Source organism: Mercenaria mercenaria, chromosome 14 (genome assembly GCF_021730395.1).
Source record: "Mercenaria mercenaria strain notata chromosome 14, MADL_Memer_1, whole genome shotgun sequence".
NCBI classification, from domain to species: Eukaryota; Metazoa; Mollusca; class Bivalvia; order Venerida; family Veneridae; genus Mercenaria; species Mercenaria mercenaria.
In genome coordinates, this window is record NC_069374.1 from 68,239,704 (window position 1) to 68,251,728 (window position 12,025).

The window sequence follows — 12,025 nt, forward strand, 5'->3', positions numbered from 1 at the left end:
AAAGGGAGGAAACCCAGTTTGCATATTCGCAAGTTGCGATGGAGCGGTGACTAATAGCGCACAGTACAAGTTCAGTGAAGTGTATTCCTTTAACTAATACAGAGGAATGTCTTTCTTATTCCTTTATTCTATTCTTGTAGCTAATTAAAAATCTGACATAAATTTGATGGAAATACAATAGATGTTGCAGTGTGTAGTATCAAAATGGCGTCCCACGTATTTTAAGGCAGTTGGACACCTGCTAAAAGCTACAAAAACGACATCGCTTTTTTTTTCAACTGCGAAATAGCCCATTTCACTATGGGTTTTAACGAGAATTAATGAAAGAGGTATACAGTCAAACCTGTCTATAAAGACCACCCTTGGGAGAGCAAATGTGGTCTTTATTGGAGGTGTCTTTATTCACAGTTAAAATACACTGTAATGTTAAATGGGAAACAAAACTGTGGGCTTTACAGCAGGTGGTCACATGTCAGAGTGTCTACACATGTTTACTGTACTGTAATATGTATTGAAACAGATAAATTTCTCTTTTCACCATTGAGCTCACCCATTGAGCTTGTCCTTTATTACATGGTTATAACGATATTTAAAAAAAAAAAACAAGTTAAAAGATTGTTTTCAGTTTATTCTATGTGTTTCAGTGGTCCTCAAATCAATTTACGCATTTTCCTTGTGAATCTTAGGGCCAATGTTAATACGTTGTGAATCCATGTTCATCTACATATGACGACATTAATGTCACATGAGCTAAACAGGACTCCGTAGGATTCAGTAGTTAAGATTTAAAATGATTTAAGTTCTGTGACGAGTACCGCATCTAGGCTCAAACCTGTAAATATCAAATCAAAAGCGTATGTATAGAGTAGCACCTTTGCAAAGCAAACTTGTATTTCAGAACAGTATATCATTTCTAAGACATTTCCATAATCCACACAATGCATACTCACGCATGCACGCAGGCACTTACATGTTCAAAATTACTGAAAGTAATATCTAAGTTGTAATGACTGTTGAACTTACCTTTTACTTACTCTTCTTTTGCTGTGCGACATTTAGCGATGGTGTTGCGACATATAACGGTGGACAGATTCTTGCGACATTTAGCGTTACATGTGCAGGTGCGACATATAGCGGTGGATGATTTTGCGACTTTTAACGGTGGATGCGACATATCACGTCAACCTTGCGACATTTAACGGTGGTGCGACATTTAACGGTGCCACATGCGTCACACTGTTCCATGTGTGTCATTAATTAAATTGAGTTCAAGACAGTGTTCCTTGTCCAGGTTTTTTTTTCATATGAAGCTCCCAAGTAATTTCTGTCTTTATATAGGGGAGGGGCCTTCCAGTTGGAAAAAAATGTTGGCCATTGAATCCGGAAGTCGCAGGTTCGAACCCGCTGGGTTTAAACACACGCTGTAATGCAAACTGAACTGGAAAAGATTCAATTAAACTTCAGGCTTTCACCACAACTAAGCTAAAATATCTATGAAATTAACATAAACCAAAATTTAATAGAGACCTAGCCGCACGTTCACATTTTTTCATCGTGTACATATCAGAGTAAGCGTGCTTTCGATTTAGGAATATTTTATCATATACTCTAACCTTAAGAACGTTTTGGGGGCTACTCGCTGAATCATAATGTTCCGATCAAGCGAGCGAGATGTATATCTATTTTTTGCTTTTCAAAACCGATCGGTTCTTTATTTTAATCAATTTTGACACATGGATTAGATCGTTCGGACAACAAAAATGTTGCGGACTTATCACAATCATCACTTATAATTTCAAGATATTTGCTTCGATTTTTATCACTTTTGGGTTCTTTTATTTTCGTTGGAATAGATAATTAACATCATTAAGTATAAATAAAAGCCTATTTAGAAACAACAATGGCATCTTTAACGGGTAATATTTTCTATTGTAAACATGTATAATGTTAATTGGCATATCGGAATGCGAAAAAGTCTTTGCGTGCATTGAGAACAGCCCGCCTACATTGGTCAGTCTAACAAGCGAAACAAATGTCATTTTTTAAAAGGTAATATGAACGGTAATATAGGAGTTGATCAGTGATGACAACCGGCAAATTACGTCTTTTCCGTATGAGATATCGGCATTTTCCGTATTCTTACGGAAAACCGCGAGTCCGAAGAATGTCGAATTTTCTAACAAGAAGGAATTACTAAGTTTCACTATCATATAGTTTGAATTAGGCAAGATTTTAAATAATTACCATGAGTAATAAAAAGAAAATATTAAATATATCTTCTATTAGATGGTCAAAATGAAAAAAAGAAGGTTGATATATCAGTACATTTTGTATTACAATTCCATTTCAAATCGTTGGTCACCAGTGTTACTTTCTTGTTGTTCAGACACAGCTGTGCCTATCATCAGCATAATTTGCTCAAACAAATGACGCTGTCAGCACTGTCACCGTGTCGACTTGGGTTCGAATGCAAGCTTTTACTAAAATAATATATCTTCGCACATTTTGATTAAAGTAAGTGCATGTTACATGCGTAAATGAAATACCTTTTCTTTTGTATATGTTATAATTTGGGTCCGATAACGAGCAACATCATAATTTTTATAGACTTTCAAAACCGGTTAAAATCAAAATTTTCCCATTCCATGTCGGAAAAATCACATAAGTTGGCTCATTAAAAATCTTTTTTTTTTGTTCACCATTTTATGTGACTTATTACAGTAGAGAGTCGTGAAAATTTTCAGAAAGTGCTATGAAAGAGAATATTAACTTTTTAAGGTCTCTAATGACTGATGGTAGCCTATAGCTTTGTTAATCAGTTCTGAACTTACTGGCTTAAATATGACTTATGATAACTGAGGTTCATGTTCGGATGATTAACACTATAAAATGATAATTGGGAAGTAGAATTATTCCAACACATTTACACTTTGTTGTAAAAATGACCACTTCTTTTAATGTCAGAAAATACAGAATATCTGAAATTCTTGATCATTTATTGAAACAGATTGAGATAAAATACTGTTTGGCAAATTTGAATTTTATAACAATCGTAAATATGGAAAAATAGCATCAAAAGACGAGATAGGATTCATGCATGACAAATGAACGTGTAGTGTTGTCGAAAATGTCAAAATATTGGTCTAGACGAACTTGAAAAGAATTTATCTTTTTATGATTTTTATTAAGCGTCTTAAAGTTTCACTCGAGCCTTAAATTGGGCTGATCCCTTGTCCACTTTCAGTTAATGTTGGAGATGTCACACAAGGAAAATGACCTTTGTAAAAATTGCAAAGGTCAAAGTGCACCAACAAAAAAGCGCAGTTAAGGTCATTCGGGATCACTCATCAAAAATGGTCACTTTTCTGCAAAGATTTCTATCAAGTACGATAATAAATTTTAATGGAAATATATTCCATAAAATAATTTAATAAACTGCAATAAAGTCATGTCCACGCTTTTAAGAATACTGCATTTCTTATGATTTTATCAGCCATCTTTATATTGGAATGCTCTCTATCAATAAAACGCATCTTAAACCAGTTAATTTCAGCAGCTGTTAATAAGCGTCTTGACAATAGGGAAGCTTTCAGAAGATGTCTCTATCAGAATGCGCTTGGATCTGTTTATTGGTGCATAATGGATAAATAAATGTCTTCCTTTAATATAAATTTGATGGAGTACCACCAAGAATTTCAAGCATTTTGGTTTTTATTCTTCTAATTTGAATTCTGAAAGCTTGCAATATGGTGGTATCTCTTCAGTTTCAGGTCGAACATTTACGACAAGTCTGCTTGACCTATTGTGGGCTATCTAAACGGTAGATGGAGGAAAGATCCAGATACTGTAATTGATATTGCTGTGAATTCCAAAAACGTTTTCAGTTTTCAATCTTTGAAATCAATTTTAGCACTTTTGAGTTTAACCGTTACCAAGCTAAACGATTTTTTTCATTTGTTTTCTTTGATGCAAAAGATGTCTTTCATAGAGGAATACCTGTTTTGCCAGAGATTGAGTTGCAGTTTGAACATGACTAATTCGAAAATCTCAGTCATGGAAAATAGTAGAGAGATACTTACATGACAAAAATGTTTATATAAATATAGGCCTACATAAATGCGTGTCTAACGAGTACGTGACGTAACTTAAATGTAACTTGCCGATTGTTATTACGGATCCGCTACCTTAAATAATCAATCAGACAAACAGACAAATCTGTCTATACCACTTATTGTTTATTTTAAGAGAAAATGGAGGCATATACAAGCTGGTTTTATAGTACTGGCCTCTACTCGTCTGTTCGACTCCCGTTCATTCAATTAATTTTTGTTGAATGACAAAATGTAGTTGATATGCCGACTTTCCAAGCTTTTTATGGTGAAGGATGACCACAGGTACCTCTCCAGACATTGTTGCAGGGTTGACGGAAATCTGGGTAGAACCACCGACGTTTCTACATATTAAGCGAGGTTTTGAACCCACATCGGTGAGTGGTAAGTGGTTCGAAGTCAGCGGCCTTAAAGCACTCGTACAACTATAAATGAGCCGCACAATGACAAAACTAACATAGTGCGTTTGCGACCAGCATGGATCTGGAACAGCCGGCGCGTTCGCGCAGTCTGGTCAGGATCCATGCTGTTCGCTAACGGTTTTTCTAATTGCAATAGGCTTTGAAAGCGAACAGCATGGATACTGACCAGACTGCGCGGATACGCAGGCTGGTCTGGATCCATGCTGGTCGCAAACGCACTATTTTGGTTTTCTCATGGTGCGGCTCAAATAAATTTAAACTGGGATAAGAGTTCCGGGTTTGGATGCTTTACACCCGGCACACTTACGAACAGTAGAAGCTTCTGGAATTGCGGCGTCTTTCATAATGTGTGCTATCCCCTAACTAAATTACCTGCAATGTTCTGCAGGAGTCGTACATACGGGATCCCGGTGTCGACTATAACTAAGCGTAACTACACACAGTAGTCTCTTAAAGCGGACGCTGTGGTCCAGTGGTAACACTATCAAACTACGAAACCAGTGGTCGTGAGTTCGACCCCCGCTGGTCCAGCTGAAAGTTACTAACATTGGGATAAGAGTCCTGTGCATGGGTGCTTTACATGCTAAAGAACCAGGGAAACTTCTGAAATTGGAACGTCTTCTGTATCTTGCACTGTCCTCCCACTAGCAATACTAACAGCCTTCTGGAGGAGTCGATCATATTTGTAATGCTAGTGAGAGGACAGTGCAAGATACAGAAGACGCTCCAGTTCCAGAAGTTTTCCTGGTTCTTTAACGTGCCAAATGTAAAGCACCCATATACGAGTAAGAGTATCCCAATGTTAGTAATTTTCAGTTGTACGAAGCTTACTGGTGGTGGCTATAAATAAAGTTACAAACAAACAAACCCAGTTGTCTCTATTCTGAGGTGGTGTTTAGCGCAGATTTGACTGTACGATAGGGAGAGCTTTACTGAATAATTTTATCTACCTAGGTATGTACGCATTTTCGTCATATTAAGTCGCCTGAACTATTTTGGCTTAAGATGATATCTTTTACATAGCAGTAATTCATATCTTTAATATGACATATTAATTGGACATTGAAATAAGTTTAACGTGATTTTGGTCTGAGTCATTTTAAGCACAAGAAGTAAAACGCACAAAAAATTAAAAAATAAGTCACCTGTTTCTTGATTAGAGATCGTTTTCCAAATACTTCAAAATATGATTTTTGCACTGTAATCGTGAATCTGATAAAAGCAAGGTTTCTTATGCAAGTTGTGTTTTTGTGTATTTATTTTTTTGTATTTAATAGAACTTAGATAGATCTATTTAGTAATTTTGCGAGCTATTAGAAAGTTGAGATTAAATCATTGATGAACATGCTGTAGTTGTGGTAAAGCCAGTTAATATTTTGAATGAAATTAAAGGAGCACGTCTATAGGTGAACTACAATATATCCGATGAAACTTTTTATTCCGCTTCCTGATTGTTTTAGTCGGAAGTTTGCATATAGTCGCCACTGTCCGTCCGTCAGTCCCGAAATATTTGTCAGGACAACTGCCATATATTATTATCCTATATTCTCTTATAGTTTTTAAGGGATCTGACCCTCGCTTACCGAAATGTATCACTAAGAAGTAAATTTCAGCACATTGTCATGATATATTCGACACGTGCCCGGTTTTTAGAGATATGGCCCTTTTAAATCGTATAAAAATGTAATACTTTGCTGTAAGGATAATAATTCTTGAACATGTTTTAGTTTATACTGATTTGTTTTAGCTCGATTGTGATGAAAGCTTCAAGCTTATTGGGACCACTCTCGAGTCCGCTTCCTGGAAAAACCAGTACTGGTGTCATTTGAGAAGTGATGGTCGTGACCCCATTGGGGCTCGAACCCACGACCCCTGGAATGAGCGGCCGACACCTTATTCACTAGACCACCGCTCCCCTTTGAAAATGTTTTAAGGGACCTAGCCCAAAAAACCAAAATGCATTTGCTATTAAGTGAATTTGCGTATACTGTCAGGAAAAACATTCTAATACTACCGTATACCCTAGCATAGAGGCTCCAACATTGTTAGAATGTACATGTTCTACTACAAAGTCCAGTATAAGTGCCATCTACCCTTTCTGCCCCCCCCCCCCCCCCACATATTTACCTTATTCAAAAATTCATCAACTTAAAATCCCTCCTTTCCATGTTTTCAGCACAGTTTTGTTCAGATTTAAATAGATTAGATTGAATAGATTTTGACATAATATACATTAAGATACATTTAAAATAATTACTTATGGAGGCTCCTAATACAGGTAAATTTGAACCATCTGAACAAACTTGAGAGACTGAGTTTGATGAAAATGCATCAAGAAGTTCAGGAGAAGAAATTGTTGAAAGGTGCTTTAACCTATTTCTATCCCTGCTAGTCCTCACAAGGACCATAAAAGTAGATTACGTACAGAGTATGGTAAAGGTCTATCCAGTCTTCCATGAAAGTTTCTATGTTTAGCTCTGGCAGCCCCTTAAAGTGCCATTTGAAAAAAAAAAAACAACTGGATATAAGTCCAAACATGGATGCTACAAAGTTTGGTGGAGATAATCGAGGGGTTCATGAAAAAAGTCGTTTAAAGGATTTTTTTGCTATTTTAACACTGGCGGCCCCAGAAATGGGCCAGGCGAAACCATTTCAAACAAAATTGTGTAATGTCATATATACCTAGATTATTCTGACTAAGTTTAAATGTAAAAAAATAATTGTATGTATATGTATACATTTAAGTATAAGTTTTACATTTCTTGTGAATCCTACAGTGCAGAAATTTCTTCAAAGACCACAAGACAAATAGGGGCCTCCGAACAACAGCAGATATATCTATTATCATTGAAAAATGATTGTACAGTCTGATGCCAATTTGTGGCCTCCGTGGCCGAGTGGTTAAGGTCACTAATTTCAAACAACTAGGCCCTCGCTGTTGTAGGTTCGAAGTCTGCTCTGCTTGTATAATAATTTCGTGTAAAGTACTTACAAGCAAGCATACAGAAGGTAGGTATCATTGGCTCAACCCAGGTGCTCCCCTGTGCCTGAAATGTATGCCCATTGTGCCAGCATTGAAGCTTGGCCTTCAGCTCTGTGATCTAAGTTATGTCTGTGTGATTTAAACCACAACAACAACAACAACAATAAGGAACGAATATGATAATTTTAAATTCAGTTTAGTTCATTTCCCATGAACAGATACCCTGACTGTAACATAATTCTATAAATTTATTCAGCATTGATTGATCAATATCAGAAAGCGTTAAATCAAATTTGTTATTATTACAAATTTTCCATTCACGTGAGTTTTGAAAAGCGACGCCAATTAAACTGAAGTGACTAACAAAATGATAATAACTACTTGAAAATTTGAAATGTATTATTTTTATTGTGTCGCTTTGAAAAGATTTCATATTTTCTTTTAAAACTGTCATTTTGAAAGAGAAGTAATATCGAATAATATTAAAAAATCTTGACCTTTTGGAGGTCATAACTGACCAATGGCTATACTCCCATGACCTCATGCACCCTTTTTCGGCCATTAATTATAAATTCGGACACCGCTGGGCAATTGACTCTTCAGTTCTCTCAGATGGTACAAATTAACGGTTAAGTTTCGACTTAATGTCAAACATGGATTCAGCCCCTCGGCACCAACACCCTTTTTTAACTGGTAAGTTCTCTAACTGAAAAAAATATATTCTCGGGCAAGGAAAACTGGAAATTCATAAATTACATACAGAAGTTGTATTAGTCAAAGGGTGTGCACTATCCAAAACAACAACAACAACAAAAACAACACCACCAACACCAACAACTAAAGAATGATAAAAACATAAATATTCACTCGCAAAAGAATGTGCTATTAAAATGTTACCACTACCATTAGAGTTAACACGAGTCATCTGTGATCTGAAAATAGTTGCAAAAAAAGAATATTTTATCTAAATAATTTACATTTATACTAAATGCGCCTTAAATGCTTTCAGCTCTTCCACTATTAGTAGGAAATTTGGATGCTAGTGCTTCTGGATTTTTATTATTAGTTTTATCGTAGCCCAACTGGCGGTATTTGGCTCACAGCGAAAAGGTGTTAAAACACCCTTTTTATAATTTGACACCAACCTTTAGCCCTAATGTAATACTTCGTGTCACGACGACGTATTTTGGACATTTTCGTTACAGACTGACACAGGAAGCAAATTTTTACGTTGTAATCTGATCCCGAAATTACGGCCAGGGCATGATTTGTTTTAGGTAATGTTATCACCTGAAATTATCACATATGCTAAAGAGAGTTAATTCTCCTTCTTGTCCAGCTTGCGGACTCTTCAGTTTTCTGCCAGCCCACCATTTTGACACATCCTACAGCAGATGACACGTGACCTAAAGCGCCCTCTGTCGTTTCACCTTTGAACCGGAACTGTCTTCTGGAACAGAAAACAATGGCGTCTGTTGGTAAAAAAGTGGACAAAACCCGTTATTATTTGTCAACCATGAAAGTCGGCGTGACCGTTAAAATAAATGACCACTTGAAGAAAAATTCTGTCCACTTCTAATTTGTGAAAGGAAACAAATTTTGTCGTAAAGACAGAAGAGGGTATTATTAAGGAGCTGATCTTAATACAGAGTGATAATCAGCATGATCGAGTGTCCACACAGTGCGTAATGACATCGACATGTTGGACATATTGTTGAAATACATGCCGCTCTTTTTTTACCATTTTTATTTTTAAGTGATACATAGTACGTAAAATACGTCAATTATTAAAACAGATGGCCTTTCAATGAGTGAGCGTTCTCTTACTCTCGTGACAATGTGCCTCACATTCCATGACTGTCTACTTGTCTGTCATTGATACAAGAAATACTATCTACAGCGAAATGTACATCTCAAAAACGGAAGTAAAACTATTTTTTTTCAAGGAACTTGCTTTCAGAGTTTTGCTCATGATAGGGAATCGATCCCTCTACGGTAACATGCGATATACCGAATGAGATATATACTATCGAATTAAAAAACGTGTTCTTCCGGCACGTGCACAGAGCGTCTGACTTTGGATTTTTTGGAAGAATACGCTTTTTCCTTTTGCCTAAGCATCCACATAACTTGTCCGAACTGCAACGTCTTGCACATCAGTACAAATATGGGCAGTGTTTTTTTTATGCCAGAATCTACCTTTAAATTGATAGGGAATCGATCCTGCGCGGAACGACAAAAATCGGGATCGATCACTCCACGGTAACATTCGATATACCAAATGAGATATTTACTATCGAAAAATGTGTCCTTCGGTTCGTGCCGTCATTAGACAGTTCTTTTCGAATGTTATGGGATGAGTTAAAGTCGGATCGATTCCCGATTGAGGCAGTGCCTTATTTCATATTATACTTTAAAGGTGCTTTCAAAAGTTAGTAACAGAAAAGTTTTAAGCAAATCTAAAATAATTCAGTTATCATTTGGGATACCGTTGGCACAGTCCGTTTTTTTTTCTTCAAAAATAGTATAAATTGTGTGGTTTAGGAAACAAATAATAATGATAAAATTTCAAATGTTCTTTTACCTTGAAATGTGCGAAATCGTTTTAAATTTTATTTGATATTATCATAGGAGGTGTAATTGATCCAAATAAGACATTTTGAAAGGTTTTTTTTTCAACGACAGAAGATGAAATGAGTTTTTGAAAATTTCCAATTTTTATGATAATCTATTTCATTAAATTTATTAGATAGATTTGTTTTGTTTTGTTGTTTTTTTTTATGTGGTAAACCTTGTCATGTACACTAAAAACTGAGCTGACCTGGTGATCTACAGAACTTCATTGATCTGGTGATCTACAGAATTTAGACATTTTAATGATAAATGAAAACTGAGTTGATCAGGTGATCTATATAAATCAGACAAATAAACAATAACTGAAAATTAAATGGACCTGTTGGTCTACAAAATTTCGACAATTAAACAATAACTGAAAGCTAAGTTTACCTGTTGAACAATGACACAAACTCTGAAAGTTGAATTGACTTGTTAGTCCAAACAATTTAGACAATCACAAAAGATTATCATTATTAGCACAAAACTAGAAAACAGAACAAAAAATCTTTGTATTTTAAAATGTTAGTTCATTTTTAATTGATTTTACACTATTGTTGTTGTAACTATGGCAACTGAATATCTCTTTCGCAGGATAGGAGAGTCTCAAAACTGTGATAAAGCAAAAAACAATGAATATAAAAAGGTGCGTGCGTCTAAATAGGGACTGCTTCAAATGCCATTGTAAAAGCACTTCTCGCAAAAACAGATTTTGAATGGATGATTTTCATATTGATGTCCGGTGTCTTTGATTGATATCCGAACGCTACATGTCAAATAAATTGATAAGTTGTGTCCATGGAAGTCATCATTTTACGTGTGACCGCCATTTTGAATCGGTGTATTCATCCGCAAGAGTGGGTATCAGGATTAAAAAGTAGATCCCACCTTGAGCCTTTTAGTATCTCTTTTGTGAAAGTACTTTACTCAAAGAAAGTAATTACCTTTAATAAGGGATAGATAGTTATTATTCATTGTTACTTTGTCGAAATTTAAATCAAACGCGTTTGAGAAACTTAATCTGAAAAATCTTTCCGAGGATATTTTTGAGAAAATTAAATGGACGCTCCGCGTGCTGTCTGCCGCCGAGGACCGCACACATCGTGATAAAACGTGTTTTTACAAAAGATAAATTTAGATCATCTGTCTTTGTCTTGACTACTTTATTGAGTTATAAGTCTTGTTTTAATTGGAAAATTAACTATGCCCACTTCAAAGGTTTGAAAAAAAAAAAAAGACGGTAACATATTTCGCGCCTTCATTGTAAATTTGAATATGAATTGAATTCGGCTTTTGGAACCGCATTGCAGCAGTATTCCTATTTAATTTTAATAAAAAAATAAATATGAACGTAGAAGCTTTAAGTCTAATATCCATACCAGTCGCCATATACGTGTATAAATTTGCACAGTGACCGTGTACATCGTGTACATGGTACTTTATACTCAAATTCGAATGTGTTTTATCTACCTACATATTTGATACAATTTCCTTTTAGATACATTTTCTGTTGTATAAATAACAAGAACCATTAACATATATTACAAGACAATCATACCTTGTTCATTTTTTACAGTTAAAAAGCAATTGTGCTTTTACATGATTTGTTACTACAACATTTATGTATGAGCTTGATTTAAGCAATATTTATTCAAAATTTCATGTATATATACAAATACGCCAGCAATCATATTTAACATATATTTTTGTGTCTAGGAATTTGAAAACAAACGTTCACATTAGTTTTAAAATTATTCGAGGGATGAAAGCGAAAGAAGTCTGTCTACATCTTGATTCATATTCGCTAAAACCTCTTCCTCTTGCATCCGTCGTTATGTAAATTTATAAGGTTTTTTTCTTTGTATTTTTCTTTTGTGCTCTTTTTTTCTCAGGAAAAA